Here is a 6,583-nt window from a genome sequence, read left to right on the forward strand (position 1 = left end):
GGATCTATTTTCTTTGTATGGGCTCTGGACTGCACATGTGGTGAAGAACACATCTGTTAAATCGCCTTCAGAGTGAGAGCAGGGCTTTTCTGAGCAGAGGTTGGCAAATATGAGCTCCAGATTCACAGTAATGATCAGTGATGTTCTCTACCTCAAGCAGTCCTCTTTTCCTGAGAAATCTCCTTATCATGCACATGCATTACATAAAGACATTGACTGGATTTACCTTTTCCTTGGTGTCAGTTGTCTGTAACAGCTATGGGCAATAACCCTGACAATGGCAGCTTCTTCTGTCTTTCTTGAGAAAGAACAAAAGCCCTGGACTTCCCTCACTTCAGTCCTGGCAAAGGGGGCACCTCAGGGCATGAGCTCAATGTGGAGGAGGACCTTTTAGATTAAAAAATATATATTGTGTGGACTGCTGTGTGCTGGTTTTGTGCTTTGGAAAAAACAATGATAAGAGAGTTTCATTACCCCTGAGGGTCTGGGTGTTTAACAGTGGACAGAAAAAGAAAAAAGCTTCATAATATTTTATACCATCTTTCTAGCTGCTTTATTATGTTGAAGCAGCTGAGTCTCACTCAGAATCTGACAAGCAGTGTATTGAAATGCACTTGAATACAATACTTGTAGAGCAGATTCTCTTGAACAGAACATTCACAAATGGATGCAGCTACCATTTTTCCAGGGGTGCCTTGTAGCTTCTGCAGTGTGACAACCAAATTCCCTGAAGATCCACCCCAGCACAAATTATTTAAGCTAATTCTTGTTGTCCTTTGAACTAATGAGTATTATGCTCAGAATGAAAATCTGATGTTTTAGAAGACATTTGCTGTCATTTGTTTAAAGGACAAGTGTTGAATCTTGTGGTCTGAAATGAGCAATGGTAGGCTGAGGTACTGAAGTGAATAAGGGTTTGGTAAACATTTCTTGCAAGGAAATAATTTTTTTGGTACATCCATGTGGGTGCCTTGAATGCTTTAGTAAAGATCTGTTGGAAGCAGGCAATAATATGGAAGGAAGCATGCTGAAAATTTCTCAGAGGTATTGAGAGAAACTGTCTCATATGATGTCATTAATGGCTTGTGAAATGCACTTGGTGTTTAAGAAAAGCAATTCTGGCTGAGCTATATATATTTAAATTGGTTGCTAAGTTAGCTGTGAAGAAAAAATATCTCCTTAAAGATGTTTTCCATTCTTTACAAAAATCTTGCCTTTTGAGATCTTTTTTTCAGCTCACTTGACTTAATTGAATTTCTAAGAATAATAAATATGTTTTTATGTTGAAGATGTAAGCCTTAATGCCCATTTGAAGCTAAGTTATATTTCAAGAATGAACGTGCAGGATAGCACAAGTATTTTAACCTAACCACATCTTCTAATTTGGAGGAAATGCTGTTATACCTACAGTGAGTCTGGTCATCCTTATAAACTGATACTTATCTAAAGCAAATAATCACTGCTATGTACATTTGGCTAGTACTAACCATGAATCTGAACATGGATTTGCCTGAGGTAATATCTAGGATGCACACCCCTTTGAGCTTGATGTCTTCTAGAGAGAGCTTTGTTTGGTTTGCGCAGCAAGGAACTTTAATGTACTCATGGTATTCTCACAAAAATGTAACTCTTGATCAACTCTTGCCAGTGTGACCTTGAATTCTTAATTATTAATTTGTTTGCCACTATTCCTTGCAGAGATGACACTTAACTCATTAATTTCTCTGCATTCCCTCTTCACCAGATATTTTTCACTAAAGGATGAACAATTTTATTTGGCTACTTACTATCTTGATTTACAGTTTGCTTATATAGATCACAGACTGTCTCTGTTTAGGGCATTAAAATTTATTGCTTGGGTGCAGAAAATAGCTACAAGTGTGTGAGTGTTTAGTGTCCTGTAAATGATCCCATTTGTCACAGTGGTTGGATTGAGCCAGGGAGATGTAACCCCTGGATGCCACATGTTTTCCATAGGAAAACCTGTTAACAGAACACAACTACCTGCTTTTTCCTGCCCCAAATGGGTGTAGCAACAGTAGTAATAACAGCACGTGCTTAGTATGATATTGTTTGTGACAGAAAAAAATGGAAAAGGAAGAGGAATTGAGGGTAGATGTAAAAAAAAAAAAAAAAAGTTCAGTTGGGTTTTATTTAAGCCTAGCTGTGTTTAGCAAGAAGTTTACAAGCACAGGAGGCCTGACAAATAGATTTGCATGAAATATATTGAGTTGAATTTGCTTGGTGGCCAGTGTTTCCTGCACTCCTTACTCTGAGAGTCCCCTTGAGCAATGAAGGCAGGGATGAAGTCATTGCTACCTGTCTTCTCATCAAAATCAAATGGTTCTGCTCAATGGTTTTCTCTCTATAACTTTTATAATTACTCTTTCACAAATTCATTGCTTATTTTCATTTGTGGAAATGTCTCTTCTTTTCACTTTGCTTGGCCTTAAGTGCTAGTTTTTCAGCAATGAGAGGCTAGGGACCCTGGTGACCCCCAAAGAAAAGAGAATTTTATTCCACGCTGGACAAAGAGAGCAAACATAGGGCCACTCACATGTATCCTTTCTTGTATTCCTTGTGTATCCCTTCCTCATCAGAAAAGATGCATCGCTGAAAATTAACCCCAAAGCTTTTTTTCATCTTCATCCTTCCTAAATGAGAGACTGGGAGAATTATCTCAGGATGCCCAGGGAGAGAAAAAGACATGGTCAAAGCATCACCCTCTAACAGAGCAATTCACTTGCTTTTTCCTCCTGGACCTGGAGCTGGCTCCAGGTCTCTTTCTTTAATCATGTACAACATAAACTATTCTGGGATTGTGATTATGTCTTGCTGCTGCTTACCCAGCAGATTTAGCTTCTCATTCATTTGATGAAATACTGTATTTGTTGAACTTACCTGTGACAGTTTGACTGGGTGCTGAGGCTATAAAAACTGCTTACCTGCACTTAATAAATAGCATTTGCAGTCATTTTACAAATATCTTGGCTATTTTAGTCTTGCCTTCTGAATATTGTGGATATGGAACAAACAAATCTGAATTTCCCTTTAAAATTTCATCAAAGGCATAGTTCTCAAAAATCTAGTTTTTTGACAGTCCAGGAGTGCCATCCACAGGATGAAATTCATATTTTATGCCACAATGTCTTTGATACTTTAGTTGGAAAAAAAAAAGTTTAAAAAAAAAGGAAGAAAAATCAGCAATTAACTTTTGATACCACTTAAATATTTACACTGTAACCAAATAGGAAAACCTTTCTTTCTTTCTGCTGGAATTGAATGACAACAAAAGATATGATTTAGATCTTTAGGTGGTTGATAACTGACTTCTAGCAGTTTATATAAAAAAATAATGGTACAAATATAACTTAGTTATGGCTTGGTTTTTGTTAACCCAAAGCCATAACTAAGCCATAACAACCCTTTTGTTTTTGTTCTGTGATATTGACATAGAACATATTTCTTCTGTATTCATTGAAATTTCTAGGGAAAATACTCCTTTGCCCAAAGAGAGCTCATTGGATAATAAAACCAGGAAGTTGTGCAGGTCTGGATTTTCTAGCTAAGGTGATAACATATAAAGCCAATTTCCCAAACTAAGATTATATTCTCAGAAATAAATTATTAAATAGAAAACATTTCTTCATGTATATTCTGTTATTGAGTCTAACACTGCCTTGAGAAACTACAAGGAGAAGAAATTATGGTGATTTTGAATTACATAGGAGGAAAAAATTCCCCTCTCAAGTAGAGGGGAATCTGCAACTAGAGAGAAGTATGTTTATTAAAAGGAAACTGTACAGAAACTATAAAAATGTAAATGATCTCTCATATCTTTGAGAATACCTGTGAGTTATCATTTCCTTGAATACCTTCATAGTGTGAGTCCACATACAGAAACTACTTAAAACTACAATAATTTCAACACTAGAAACCATTGAAATGCATCTTCATGATACCTTTGGCCAGTGTTAGTAGCCACTGTGACAAAATCAGGTTTTGGTGGGGAGCCATAAGTTACTTTTAGTGTTCTTCTACTTTCACTGGTATTGGTACCATAGTTCTGGAATTTCTGGCCTGTAATTTTTGTGACCCTTCTGCCATTAGTTGCAATGAAACAAAAGATGGACAGCTGCTCAAGGTCTCCTTATGGTCAGGAAAATTTTCCTTGTCTTTTCCTTTTCCTATTCTCTCTCCCCCAGTACTGTTTTCTATGTCTGTTATGGTTTGCCAACTCACTCCACACAATTTCTTTCCTCCCCTCTGTGCCATTTGTCTGTTTTACTGCCTTTCCTCTCTCTGCTGAACACAAGGCTGTGCTGCTCTGAAGTATGTATGAAAAAATTATGAATGATCTCAAGTCAAAACCCACTGAATCTGTTAATTTCTTTGACCTTGAATGTACTTTATCTTGGTACAATTGCTAACAGAGTAAATGTAATTATCTAACTGTCAAAAATTTTTCCATTTTCTATGCTTTTTGTGTAGCTAGGTCAAGCACATTTTCTTTCCAGTCCATAAAATGCATTCCAAAAGGCTCCAAAGCAAAAGTGATTATGATCCAGCTATCATTTTGCTTTAAGAGATTAGGTTTCATTTGATATTTTTGGGAAAGCTATGCCAGGCAAGCTAAAGACCAATAAGCAGTTCAGATGCCCAGTATAGCTTGCAAAATTAACCTTCCATGATTAACTAACCTTCTGTGCTCTCAGCTGAAAGTAACACTGAATGGATTGAGATTACTTAAGTGCAACTCCACATACATACAGAAATACAGGTATTAGGACTGATCCAAAGTATACAGTCCTGACAGTCAGATTCCCAGCTGAAACTGCAGGAATGGTGTTTTCATATTAGTTTATTAGGCAGGAATGGAGAAGAAATCCCTATTGGATTCATAATCTTATTATACAGAGCTATATTTCAGAATATCCCCCCTGAAAAGTGTGACCCAGAAATTTATGCTATTTTTTTTTCTTTTGTCAGACTGCTGGTTATCATTGCACAGGTCAGTGCCTAAACAATGCATCACTTAAGGGTTTTTTTTCCTCTTCATTTCTCATGGAGAGTGAGTTCTGGTATCATGGGGATTCTTTGTTTATGTTATTAGTCTCTGTAAAGTTCACACCTGAGGATGGAGAATAATCCTGAAGTGTGGAGAAAAAGATACCTCAACACTTTCAAGTCTTTTTTTCTGGGTTTCAGATATTTTTCAACTTTTTATTTTTCCTTCAAAGAATCTCTATAATGTTTGCTCACTAGACTAGTTACTCCTCATGTCCAATTGTTTCTATTTGCACTCTCTGCAGCCTTATTCTTCCATACTCCAATCTGCAAGGAACTCAGTTTGTTTAGAAGTATCAAGATCTTTGTCATGTCATATATTAAGCAAATCAAAATGTATCATTTTCTCTACATTTTCTTGTGTTTGTAATCATTGACAGTATCATACTTGGCCTGAAGTTTTTTTATAGCTGTGGAGGTCTTTCTGTATTGCCACAGCACTCCTACAATGGGATTTTGGCCAATCATTAAAGATGCAAAAAACTCCACTGATTTAGGTCACAGATAAAACAACCATTCCCAGAAACAGGTACCTCTTCAAGGATCATAGTGGGAGGCTAGAAAAGGAAAAAAAAAAAAAACAACTGTTCATAAATGCAAGACTTAAAACAAAAGTTCTGTGAGATACCCAGATACCCAGAGAAGCTGTGGCTGCTCCACCCCAGCAGTGTTCAAGGCCAGAACACTGATTTAATAAAAGGGGTGTTGGAACTGGATGATCTGTAAGGTGCTTTCCAGCCCAGGTGATTCTATGAAGGTTGTGCAAGGGCTAAGAGAACAACATAGCTCCTGCTGTGACACCAGTACCTTCTAAAATGGTTTGCTATCATTTTAACATACAAAACATAAACACTGAGAATTCTGCCACCCTTGAGTTTCTAAGCACGTCATTTATTGCCTGATCAAATAATGATGTGATGAGAGATTGTGCTCCTTTCTGAAATCCCATTAGTAACCTGTGTACTGGGGGAGAGCTCCAACATTCTTTTTTAATTTGGCCGCTCTAGAGATTCTTGTCTAAGATAGCCAGAAATAATACACACCTTAGGCCTGGCCTAAAAATATCAAATTCACTCTGAGCTGCTGGTCGTGACTGGAAACAGACTGTAAATGGTGGAGGAGGTATGATTTGCTCAGACTTCTGTTTCAGGACAGCTCATAACATTACAGAACAGAAGTGCTGATCACTTTTGGAAGGTCTCATTTGAGTGTTAACCTTCAAAACTGACCTTCCCAAGCCTGACAGGGGAGATGAGCCTATTGAATTTTTTGAAGGGCGGGGACTACTGGGGGAAATAAGGTCTAAGGCTGCAAGGGATTACCACTTTTGTTCACAGGGTTGAAGCTGAGTAAATGAGCAGGAAAAGTAAGAAAAAAAAAAAGCCTACTAGGCCAAGGACAGATTTATTTACTCTACAGGCAGTACAGAGCACAGTGCATTATAAGCATGTTTAACAGGTTGCTTGGGAACCATCTCAGACTTTTATAACATGATATGACAACCTTTGCTCAAATC

The sequence above is a fragment of the Agelaius phoeniceus genome, chromosome 2 (genome assembly GCF_051311805.1).
Source record: "Agelaius phoeniceus isolate bAgePho1 chromosome 2, bAgePho1.hap1, whole genome shotgun sequence".
NCBI classification, from domain to species: Eukaryota; Metazoa; Chordata; class Aves; order Passeriformes; family Icteridae; genus Agelaius; species Agelaius phoeniceus.